This window comes from Cyanistes caeruleus, chromosome 9 (genome assembly GCF_971803275.1).
Source record: "Cyanistes caeruleus chromosome 9, bCyaCae1.hap1.1, whole genome shotgun sequence".
NCBI classification, from domain to species: domain Eukaryota; kingdom Metazoa; phylum Chordata; class Aves; order Passeriformes; family Paridae; genus Cyanistes; species Cyanistes caeruleus.
This window is the reverse complement of record NC_141709.1, coordinates 173,205-185,423: the sequence shown is the minus strand read 5'-3', so window position 1 is coordinate 185,423 and position 12,219 is coordinate 173,205. Positions and strand designations below refer to the sequence as shown.

The window sequence follows — 12,219 nt, the reverse complement described above, 5'->3', positions numbered from 1 at the left end:
TGTCCTGGGTGATCTGGAACCTCAGCACCGAGCGGGGTCCAGCAGAATAGTCTAGAACCACCGGACTGGTTCCAGAAACTCTGGACTCGCAGGATGGATTTTGGGGTGAAACCCTGGGGGATTTTGGCGCTGAAATTTGGGGATTTGGGGTGAAAATTGGGGGATTTTGGGAGGAAATCCTGGGAGGCTTTTGGGGTGAAATTCGGGATATTTCAACATTTTCCTTCCTAATCCACGAGTAAAGGGAGATGTTGGGATTTGATCCAAAAGATCTTACAACCAATTTTGTGGTGAAACAGAGAAAAACTGTGAGCAGCCAACTCACTGGAAAACTGTATATTAAACGCAGAGAAGCACAAAGTGTTTGATGCTGTTAGAGTTCAAAATAACAAGGAAAAATGGTGGGGAATTTACCTGCCTTGGAACAAAGTATGACCCCATTCCATACTCTCAGCTCCCGCTCCCCTTCCAGCGTGGCTGTGACCCGGGCTGGCCGTACCGCTCGGTGTCTCTGGACCTCACAGCATTTCTACGTGGCTGCTGCACCCGGGTCCCCAGCACGTCCTGCTCTGGCCGCCTTCCCCGAGCGGTCCCACGTGCACCAAGCGGGTGCTACAGACCACAGGGGCCTCTTGGCTGCAGAGCTGGGTGATGGGAGACAACAAAGCAATGCCCAGGATGCAGCTGTTCAAGCCAGCCTCGCCTCACGGAGCATTTCTTTCTCACCTGTCCATGGTTCTCTCTCTGTGTGTGTCTGTGCTCCTTTTTAAACTGCAGGGCTGGGAGGCCTGGCCATTCCACCGGGAGTGCTCACCCTGGGAGCACCAGTGTCTACCTTGGGAGGAAGCAAGCTGCCACCAGAATAAAAGCAGGGTGGAGCTGCTCCCACTCCAAGGCAAGAGCCTGCAAGGCCCATCCTTTGGGGACTCGTCTTTTGTGTGAAGGCACATTGTCTAGCAGAGGAAGAGGTTGGTACCTGGTGGAGCAGGGCCAAGATTCCATTTTCCCCAGGCAGCTCCCTCCTCTGCCTGCTGTAGCGCTGGCCAGGGCTGGGAGAGGAGGGGGAGTGTGTTCAGCACTGCTGCTGGAACGGAGTGGCCCTCTCAGGAGGATCCCGGTTGCTTCAGGACCTTGCTTTTGCACTGGTTTGTGTCCACAAAGGAAAGGCATGCAGAAGGCAGCACCATCACCCCAGCCCTGCAGTCAGGAGTCCATCAGCTTTCCCCACAGTGAACGTGGTTAAGGTCTCCTTAACCAAAGGAAAACTCATCACCACTACAGATGTACAGAACAGCAATTTATCCACTCCGACACACTTTTCCCATTATGTGTCCAGAAGACTCCAAGTACTGACTTTACATGTCCACAAGCGTGGCCAAAGCCACACATACAGAGCAACACCAAGTTTTAAAGGTGTACCAAGAGAAACAAAGATTTAATAACATTATTTCTTAGACAACTGTTGGGGATGAAGTCAAATGTAAAGAAAAAATGGAAATGTAAAAAATCATGGATGTTAGTGCACACAGATAGAGAGTTTCTGCTTTTGAGCTCCGCAGATGTTTTTTTCTTTCCTCTTTCCCTTCTTGTGTGAGCTGCCTTTGAGTCAGTTATGTTATGTTGAGCTCTTGTGGGCACAGAGCGGTACTGCCGCTGTGCCCCGACCGGGGCCCTGCCCCGCTCCGCTGGGTGACGGGGGGGAGGCGGCAGCGGGAGCTACGGCAGTTCCGCGGCTGCCGAGCCTGGGGAGGGAGTGAGCGGGGCGGTGTCTGTAAATAGCAGGGAGGGGTGAAATAGCGTTAAGTGTGTAAAGTGACACGGCTGGGAGCAGGGACACTGCGCTAAAAGGAGCGGCGGCCGTGCAGGCCGGCGGCTAAGAATAGCAGCAGTGGCGGGCGGCAGATCAGTTTCAGCTTCACGGACGGACTGCGGGGAGAAGGACGGTGAGCAGCGGACCCGCAGCAGGCGAGGGGCGGGCACTTAGGTATTTTGCTAAGGTGTTTACCTCGGCCAGCACCTAATCGGGCAGTCCAAGTCCTCGCAGAAGAGGAACCGCTGCGAGGGAAGAGGCGCTCAGAGCCCGCAGCGAGCTGTGCACGCCTTCCCCACCGCCGCTCCCTGCTCCGCGCTGCCATCGCAGCTTTGCGAGCTGGCACCACACCCGGGCGAGTTGGCGGCTACGCCCCTCCCCACCCCCTGCCCCGAGTGCCGCTGGGGCGCTCCGATAGAGGCTCTGCGGGGGCCTTTTAGGCGGGACCAGGGCAATAGAGAGGGCCGGAGAAGGGGATGGGAGTCTGGCGAGAGGGGCCCAGGGCGACCGCGGACCCTGCGAGCACCCCTGGCTCCGCCTAACTGAGCACCTCGCGCTCCCATGGGCCGCAGCCTCAAAGCTTCCGCTAATCCCGGTGGATTGGTTCTAGGTTATGGTTCTAGGTCAGGGTTCTAGGTTATGGTTCTAGGTCATGGTTCTAGGTTAGGGTTCTAGGTTATGGTTCTAGGTCAGGGTTCTAGGTCATGTTCTAGGTTATGGTTCTAGGTTATGGTTCTAGATCAGGGTTCTAGGTTATGGTTCTAGGTCAGGGTTCTAGGTCAGGGTTCTAGGTCAGGGTTCTAGGTCAGGGTTCTAGGTGGCCAATCACAGCCGCCCTTTGAATCCAGGCGCGGTCCCGCCAAGCTCAGCCCGCTCAGTCGTGGCCCGTTCCCGCTCCCCCGTTTTGCTGGGGTGCCGCTCCGGCCGCTGTCGCTTTGGGAGCCGGCGGAGCCGAGCTGCCGCAGCCCCAAGAGGTGCTGTTGGGTCTCGGGAAGGGTGGGCGGGGGCTCCCCGTTCAGGTCCCGGCCGTAACTTCGCCCAAAGAAACGGGGAGAAGGGGGGGAGCGGGCGGGATCGCGGGAGCGGGGCCTGAGGGGACAGCGGGGGGTCGCGGAGGCGAGCGCGGCGGGAACGGGCGGGCTGGGATTGGCGGGCCCGGCGCTGCCTCGGGCTGTGATTGGCTGGGCTGGCCGGTGTGGGCTATAAATAGTGTGAGCTGGAGGGGTGCGGGCCTTAGTTCGGCGGCGCGGCGGCGAGCGGCGGAGAGGCGGGCGGTGGCGGGAGGTGCGCGGGTGTGATCCAGGGAGCGCCGGTGCTCCAGGATGGGCAATGGAAATACTGAGGCTGGAGCTGGATAAATGCCATGGGGGAAGGGGATGGAGCTGCAGCTCAGGGCCTGCAGGAGGTGCCTGGGGGATTTGCAGCCCCTGTCTGCTGGTACCAAGGAGAGTCTGAGGGTCTGGGGGCTGGGAGGGCTCCAGGGCCTGAGAACCAGCCCAAGGGCACCTTTTGGGATGGGCTAGCAGGGGCCCAATGGCTATTCCCAGCCCCTGGTAATGCCTGGGGGGGGTGAGGGGGGGGCCTTTGGGCAAGTGCTGGGCTGAGACCCAGGGGGAGGGGGAAGGTACCTGTTGGGCTAGAGGCCTCAAGTGTCCCCAAAGTTGGGCTCCCATTAGGGTGGGTAGGACAGTATCTAGAGACATTGAAGTGATAGTAATAACTGACTTGTGGCCTTATCAACAGCCCTGGGTTGCAGTGAGAAGCGGGAGCAACTTTCAGCCACCAGAAGTGGGAAGCTGAGGAGCAGGAACTCAGGAAGCAGAGCTGGAGCAGACAGAAACATGGTAGGGTTTAGGGTAAAACTGTTGTGGGGCTGGGATAAGGAATATGGAGCTGGGATGCGAACTGCGTGGCTGGAGCTGAAATCAGTGTAAGGGCGGGGATAGGGCCTTGCAGAGCTGTTCCTCCAGTAAGGATGGTCAGGTTGGGGCTGGAATGTGAGTTCAAGAGCTAAGCTCAAACCACAGGGAGCTAGAGCTAAAACAGAGATCCTGCCTGGAGAGCCAGAAAGCAGCATGATGTGGCACTGCTGGGAAGATGAGGAGGCAGAAGGATAGCACAAGAGCTGGCAGTCAAATAAAGCTTGTGGGACTGAAGCTGAAGTCACTGGGGCTGGGATGGGGACTGCTGCAAACACTGTTCTGAGGGCATAGTGACTGTACATGTGGGAAGCAAGCATAGAATGGTACACAACGGGGCAGGCTGTAAATACAGTAAAGATTGCTTTGGGGTTGGGATGGGGTTGGAGTGGCATTTCTCAGCCTTAAGGTGAAACCTCAGAGCTGGAACCAAGAACAAAGACCCTTTGTCTCAACCTGGAGCAGCTTCACCTAGCAGAGCGGAGGGAAAAGGAAGTGGATGTGGAGCTGGAAGAAGAGAGCTTGCAGTGAAATAAAGCTCGTGGGCCAAGAGCTGAAATCACTGGGGCAGGGAAGGGATCACTAGGGCTGGAGCTATAATCACTGGGGCTGGGATAGAGACTGATAGTGGTATTGACACGGCTGGGTGAGATAACTGTGGTAGCATTCATATGCTGAAATCACTGTAGGTCAGTAATATTGATGTTGGGGCAGGGTCAAAGGGCTGAGGTCAAGTGCAAAAGGTCAGGGGTCAATGGTTAAATTGGAAAGTCAGGGATTCAAACTTCAAGGGTCACATGTGAATGGTCAGTGTTCAAAGATCAAGAGTAAAGGGTCCCAGGTGCAATGTTATGGGTTAATTTTCCAAGGTTATGTGGTTCAAGGTCAATTATCAGGGAATCAAACTTCAGAGAGCTAAAGTCAAGAGTCAAAGGTCAAAATTCAGAGGTTAAGAGTAAAAGGTCAATGGGAGGTTGCCAGGGATTTGCAGGGAAGAGGAGTATTTATAAACTTTATCCATATTTCCCTGTAATTCTGGGTGTTTGGATTTCATTTGTGCTCGTCAGGATAAGCCATAAACAAGCCCCTGAACTCTGCATCCATGCGTCAAGCACTTCCACAGAAAGGCAAGTCAGCAGTGATTCTAGAGGAAAAATTAGAGGTGATGGCTTATGATCCATGGGGAATTACATTGGGAATTGTGAAACTCAAACACATGGAATTGTGGAGGTGGAATTCCATTTTCAGCCTTGGGCACCAGGAGGAGGAGAAGTGTCCTGATCCATAGCAAGGAAAGCCTGGTGCCCCAGTGTGTCAGGTGCAGACAATGTCCTGTCCAGGGAATGAGCGACAAGTTCCTTCTGCCCCTCCCCTCACCCGTAGGATGGCAACAGCACAAACTGAATTGTGAGGTTGATGAGCGCTCAGAGCAGCCCCAGGTGTGAGCAGTTATGGTAAAGAATGGGTGGGTCCTGCCCGGGGCTATTTTAGGGGGAGGGTTTCTGTCACTTTGCTTGAGCATGGAGTGTGGAGCAGTTGGAGCAGAGGGATTTTTGGTGAGCTCCTGGGGGATATTTCATGGAGTAGTACTGGGAGTGTCTCATAGGATCTGGGAGAACAGCTGGATACACCTGGACATGGAGCATTGTTTAAAGCAGCATCTGAGCCAAGTAAGCCTGTGTGGGTTCGCAGGGATTTGCAAAAGGGATTTTCCCTTTTGATTTCATTTTGCCGTTTGCTCCCCAATTCCCCCCGGAAGAAATGGGTATTATGAGGACAAAAGGGGGGCATAAATTGAGGGAAGAAACTCCTGTTATTATCTATTTTTACACTGGGGGGGAGTCCACCTATGATTTTAAGGGTGCTGATTGGAGAAAAACCTGCCTTTTCCAGGGTGTTAGGGGTATCAGTGAACAGTGAATCCCCATGTTCCATTTTAAATGGAAGGGGGGAAATATTGTTGCTATTTTATGGGTTTGACTTGAGGGGAACCACCCACTTTCCATCATCCTGAGGTTTAAATTGAGAAGGAAGCCTTATAGTCACTACTTTTTAAGGGTCTGATTGAGTGTTCCCCTTTTCCTATCATTTGAGAGATTTCAATCAAGGGAAAAACAACTTTTTACTTTTAGGGGATTAAATTGAAGGGGGGGAGCACTCATTTATTTGCCATCGTATTGGTTTAAGAAGGCACGAACACCCCCCCATTGCCTCAGTTTCCGGGGTTCAATTGACAGAAACACCGGCTTTTCCAGCATTAGGCGGGGTCACATGGAGCCGTGGCGCTGCTTTTGAGAGCGATTCTGACCCCTTACAGCCCTGCACGGCAGCGCTTCTGGCATTCCCTGGGGAATTTGGCGGCTGGGCAGCCCCCGAGGAGTGACAGAGCCGTGCTGAGGCCGGGCGGGCAGGCGGGAGCCGCGGCGCGGAGCTGTGTCTGTCCCGGCTGCTCTGTCCGCTCCGGGCGCGGGGCTCGGGCACCGCCGGGGCCCCTTCGGGCCGGTCCCGGTGCCGCTGGGCGGGCCGGGCTCTCCCGGGGCCGGAGCTGCCCCCGCCCGCCGGAGGAGCCGCTTTCCGGCCGGGAGCGCGGGGCCGCCCCCGGGTGCCGAGTGCCGCCGCTGCCGGGGCTCGCGTGGCTCCCCCGGTCCCCCCGCACCTGGAGCGGCGCCAGCCCGGGAGCGAGTCCCGGCGGGGGCGCTGGGGGACACTTGTGGCTTGTCAGCTTCAGAGTGTGCTGGCAAAAGCCGCTGGGAGGAGGGGAGGGGGAAAAGCCCGACCTGCCGGGCTTTTTGTCTCGGGGCTTTGTCGATATTGCTCTTTAGCCGAGCTGCGCCTTTAAATAACGATGTGGCGCCTTCTAGAAACTGTGTCCAATACCTTTTGTACCCTCGCAGGAGGGCTTCGAGCTCAGGTTTTTCCATTGCCGAGTTAACTGCAGGTCCGAGCTGGCAGTGTCCCGTGCATCTGGGGTGTGTGAATCTGTTTGTGATGTTCATTTCCCCTGGATGCAGAGCTGGGCTTTTCGGGCAGACTGTATTTCTCAAGCCTCGGGGTTTATTTAAGCCTTGCACGCGATTTTCTGGAGACGCGGGCCGAGTGAGAACTTTGTCTTGGTGCTGTACTGGGGAATGGAATGCAGGGGGTCCCCGCAATATCCCCGTGGAAGCTGGAATGTCCGAGGGAATGGATGTGACAATTCTCGGGGCTGAACCTGGCTCCCAGCGCTCTGCAGCGTAGGATGCGAGAGAGCAGGGCCGGGGGACAGCAGGGTAGGGACAGCGAGGGGCTTCGTGCTCTGGGTTTGGTGTTGATGTTTCCAGAGCCAGAGCAGGTTGATTTGGTTCAGGTGCACTGGAACAGGATCCAAACCTTGGAAAGGTCTGAGACCAATTGGGAGGAAATGTTTTAAAATGAATGTGTTTCTTGATAGAAATCAGGTTTCAGTTAGTTTTTAAATAGATTTTAAAGGAAATTTTTTTTTTGAGGAAAAGTGAAAAAAATGTTTATTTCAATAAGTAGGGCGTAGGAAGAAGAATGAATAACGTTAGATAGTTTATTTGTTGTGGAGTAGAGATCAGGAGATTTAGAAGGTTTTGTGGTTTTTATTCACGTGTGTTTGGGATGTGGCGTGGGTCTTTTTGAGCCGTGGGGTGTTTTGGTGGTAGCTTGGGTTTTGGGATTGGAGTAAAGTTGAACAGTTTTAGAAGAAGTTACTATGGTTTTGGCAATTATTTTGTATTCACTAATCAATGATGTCAGGAAAATTAATCCACAAACACCAGAGGTTTATGTCCAAAAAGGAGACAGAGGAGTCCTTTTACTTTATTCGAATAAAGGGAGAGGCCATGGGGCATTCCCCTGGGGTTTCTGGAATTTTCGGAGGGACGGCTGCTTGTCCCTTCTCCCTTTCCCCATAGGCTGAGGTACTTGAGAGGTACAGGCTTCCCGGAATGCCTGACACCTGGGGTACCTTTCCCCCCACCACGCATAATCCCTTCTTAATTCTTAGCTTTTGTGGAATTCATGATACTCTTTCAGTGCCTCTTTGATCTTTTAGTGGAATCCATCCCATTGTTTCTGTTGTCTCTCACTGATAGCTGCATCTTATCAGCAGACCCACAGCTTGTTTGTAAAGACAAACCCGTCATTCCTCTCTATGAGAAGTTATTTTCAAAAAAGTACAAAATGGATTTTTTGTTGTCTCGGTTAAACAATAGAGCTGAGAGAGAATTTGGGGTAGACTGCATTAGTATTGTATACAGATTGTACGTTAAAAGTTTTTTTTTTCTTTGTTAGTTTTGAAGTTACAGAATTTGTTTCAGCATAAAGCAGATGGTGGGGATATAATATAATGTAATTTTAGGACATCTTAATTTTTATTGTATATCTTTGGCTTAATGGTCAAATTATTTTTTACTTTTAGATATACTTTTATAGAGATACAGGTAAATATAAATAGTGGTAGTAATATTGAGTAAGCAGAGTTATTTATGTGGTTTTTATTCAATATTAGTTTTTGTGGTGGCACATAGTGTGTTGTTTCATTTTTTTGTGTTCACTACGTGAAATTTGGTTTTTGAATAAAGATGATTTTTATGAATGGGTTGGTTTGTATTTTAGGTAGAACCAATTAAAATAGATTTTGATATGTATTATTTGGTTTTGTTTATTGTATGTACGGGTTCAGATTGGGTAGGGTTTGTTTGGTTAGCTGAGTTTTGGGTGTTAATTAGGCGGCTTTTGTTAGATGCAGTTTTTAATTTTTGGCAGTTTTTTGAGTGGTTTTAAGGTGATTTTTAGTAATTGATTGTATCTTTTTTTTGGTTTGTAGTTGGTGTATAATAATGTATATGTTCTATTTATTTAATGTTGTGGGTTTTAGTTTAGGTGTTGATGATAAGTTTGGATTCCTTTCTGTTGTGGTGTTTCTTATTAGCTTCATTTCTGGGGACACAGGCATTTATATGGTGGCTTTTTATAGGTATATTTTTGGGGGTGGTGTTTTTTAACTTGTTGTAGTTTAGGTTGTTTTTTTGTTTTTAATTAGTTATTAAAATTTTTTATAGAGTCTTGGTAATTATTCAGGTATTACTATAAATGTAGAGCTTTGGGGTTTTTTTACTAATGTCTAGGGTTAGTTTAATGGCTTTGAGTTCAGTGACTTGGTTTGATTTTTTTTTTTTAATAGTTGGTGTTGTCAGGAAAATTACTCCACGAACACCAGAGGTTTATATCCAAAAAGGAGACAGAGGAGTCCTTTTACTTTATTCAAATAAAGGGAGAGGCCATGGGGCATTCCCCTGGGGTTTCTCAAATTTTTGGAGGGCACAGCCTCCTTTTTTATCCTAATTCCCGGCCGCTTGTCCCTTCTCCCTTTCCCCATAGGCTGAGGTACTTGAGAGGTACAGACTGCCCGGAACGCCTGACACCTGGGGTACCTTTTCCCCCTCCACCCCCAATGCATAATCCCTTCTTAACTTTTATGGAACTCATAGTGTTCTTTCAGTGCCTCTTTGATCTTCTACTGGAATTCATCCCATTGTTTCTGTCGTCTGTCACTGATAGCTACATCTTATCAACTGACCCACAGCTTGTTTGTAAAGACAAGCTCATCATTCCTTTCAGTGTGATGTGTGGAGTTCAATAGGGTTGCTTTTTATTTATGTTTAACTTTGCTGATGTGATAAGAACTGTTAGTGAAAGAGCATAGCATCTGTTTTTGCTGGTGGTTGTATGGCGTGGCTTTTGTTTGTGTTACCTGTTTTGGGGTTTTTTTTGTTAGTGAGATTAAACTTTATTTTGGGGTTAATTTGTGATTATTTTAAAGATTTTAGTGCAATTTAGGTTTTTGATTTGGGGGTGCTGTGATGAGACTGCTTTATTTGTTTTATGTGGTATTGGTGGTGTGGATAGAGGGAATACTTGTTTTTAAAATTTACTTTAGTATTGTTAGTTGAAGTGTTAGGATGCATTGTGTTTCAGTGTTGAATCTTTTTGAGGTGGTTTGGATTTTTTCTAGGTTAAGATTTTTTTCCCTTGGCTGGTTCTATTGATCATATGGGTGGGAATTTGATGCTGTTTGTTTTTTTGTTTTTGTTTTTTTTTTTTAGGAATTGGATTTTTGCAGTACACCCGGAAGAATTTACTTTATTTCAAAACATACTAGTTTAATCACATAAAGATTCCCATATTAACTCGTCAGTCTTTTAGATTCTTTTTCTCATTTAGGTTTTCCAGAATTTACTGTTAATTTAGCAATCAAGCAGGGATGGCACTTCGTTCTTGAAAAGATGGCTATGGAAAAACCTGTGTCTAACAACATGTGCCTGACAGAGGGCAATGATTTTGCTGTTATTACAGGGCCAAATACGAGTGGCAAAACAACTTTGGCATGGAACTGCTGGAGGAGAGGAGTTTCTGGTGGGCTCCCAGTGGCATCTGATGGAGTGATGGTGAGAGCATCTCATAGGGTCTGGGGGAGCACGTGGATGCACCTGGACGTGGAGCACTGCATAAAGGAGGTGGTGAGGGACAAAGCTTTCTGCCAGGAAGCAGCACCTGAACAGCTGAGCCAGTGTGGATTTGCAGGGGTGATCTTTCTCCTTTTCCCTTTTGATTTCATCTTGACAGTCCCTCCCCGGTGCCCTCAATCTGTCACAAGAATTCCAAAAATAAAACGGCTGAGTGAACAGTGAAAAGAAGGGGTATAGGTAAGGTGGAGTTCAGGTGTACCCCACCCCAAACCCTAAGCAGCAGCCCTAACAGCGCTCCCGTTTCCTTGAGACAGCTGCAGGCAGGAACCCTAAAGCAGCAGAGTGCCAGAACCCCCGAGAGGTGCAGGCAGTTCCCTGGTGCTAGGGCCAGCCAGAAAGAGATAGTGGGGGGACGATCCGCAGGGTTGGGGAAACAGGGGGTTTCCCGCCCCGCCCCACCCTGGGCTCTCTGTCCCTCCGCAGCCGGGGATTGCTCCCACCCCTCCTCGAGGCGGCGGTTGGTAAGGCTTCGTGCCTGGCCTCCGCAAAGAGTTCGGCTCTGTCAGCCTCTGCCCTGTCTCAGGGCCAAACTTAGGTAGGGTAGGGAGCAACTGTGGATTGCCTAGTCCGGGCTAAGGGACATCTCTTGGGGCCTATGGATAAGGAGCATCCCCGGTTGCAAGCGTAGGGTTGTAAGTTTGTAGGGTTCAGCGGGGCAGCTTGGCAGTGACACGGAGAGGCTGAGGGAGGGCTTCAGAGGTCAAGGGCTCGAGGGCTGGAGACAAACAGAGAAAATAAAAGGGGTCTAGGTTGGGATATAAGGTAGAGTACAGGACTATTCAAACCCTAAACAGCAGCCCTAACAGCGCTCCCGTTTCCTTGAGACAGCTGCAGGCAGGAACCCTAAAGCAGCAGAGTGCCAGAACCCACGAGAGGTGCAGGCAGTTCCCTGGTGCTAGGGCCAGCCAGGAAGCGATAGTGAGTGCTCGGGCCTACTGCTGTCATATAAGCTGGGGTTTCTATCCTTGGGGTATCCTGGGCTCCCTGTCCCTCACTGACTGGAGAGTCTTCCTCCCCTCCTTGAGGTGGTGGTCATTTGGCTGTCAGCCAATACTGCTGTGAAGCAAGCCTCTGCCTCCCTGTGGGGTGAAGTGTGCAGCCCATGAACCTGGGCATTCTCTAGAGAAGGTAAGTGCTGGGTTTTCACAGATGTGCCACTAAGATCCTGCATTGATATTTGGTCTTCTTGGTTGTAGCTGACCAGGAGACGACATCCTAGCAATGGCAGGAGCTTCCCAGATGGCGAGGAGGCCTTCCTTCACACCCCATGTGGATCCACCCCACCAAGCATCCGAGAGCTGAGTCGAAGGCTACCACCCGCAGAGGGGATGAAAGCGGGGTGCCGGGTCGGGGCTCGTGACCTGGGATTTTTGAGTCAGCTTTGGGGATGGGGAGGTCCAGGCTGTGGCCCCTTAGGCCGCACGGTGGGAGAGCCTCACTTTTGTTCACAGTGCTGAGGTGTGCAGGACAGAGCAGCCTCGGGGCGTGGCGTGTCACTTGTCCGTCGTGCCTTCTGTGTCTTTTGTGCCTCTTGTGTTGTACGTGCCTTGCCCTATCTCTTCTGGGGGCTTACCAGAAACCCCAGCATCACTTATAGCATCTCCAATCTCTGGGCTCCTCGGCTCGGCTGCTCTCAGAGGCCTTGGAATCGCGTCTCTTTTGAAAAGCATCCGATCGGATGTCTTTTAGATGTTTTCTTCCGAGCTGTGTCAACAGCCGTGCGCCGCGAGGATCCATTGTTGCGGCTTAGGACTTGAAGAAACGCAAAGATAGGTAGGGGACTGCGGCCCTCAGGTTCTTGAGCATCCGTCTTGGCAGTTCCTGGAGTTAATTGTTCCATCAGCATCTTCTTCCTCCCGGGTTCTGTGAGCTTCATCAGCTCGCCTTCATTCTCACCCGGCTCATCTCGTTCCGCATTCTCTCAGTCCTTGCGGCCGTCCTTGTGGCCCAGAGTTTT

At 50.9% G+C, this 12,219-nt stretch overlaps 1 long non-coding RNA gene across 2 annotated transcripts in view; it reads left to right on the top strand.

Moving 5' to 3' along the window:
- Positions 1–5,241: 5,241 nt before the first annotated feature.
- LOC147651400 (uncharacterized) overlaps positions 5,242–12,219 on the top strand; it is a 132,537-nt gene continuing 125,559 nt past the window's right edge. Inside the window, exons 1-3 of one of the 2 annotated variants that reach the window (XR_015273866.1) lie at positions 5,242–5,399; positions 10,090–10,181; positions 11,459–11,608. This is a non-coding gene — a long non-coding RNA (uncharacterized LOC147651400). The remainder of the gene's footprint in view (positions 5,400–10,089; positions 10,182–11,458; positions 11,609–12,219) is intronic. The other variant, XR_015273865.1, reaches the window with a different exon arrangement.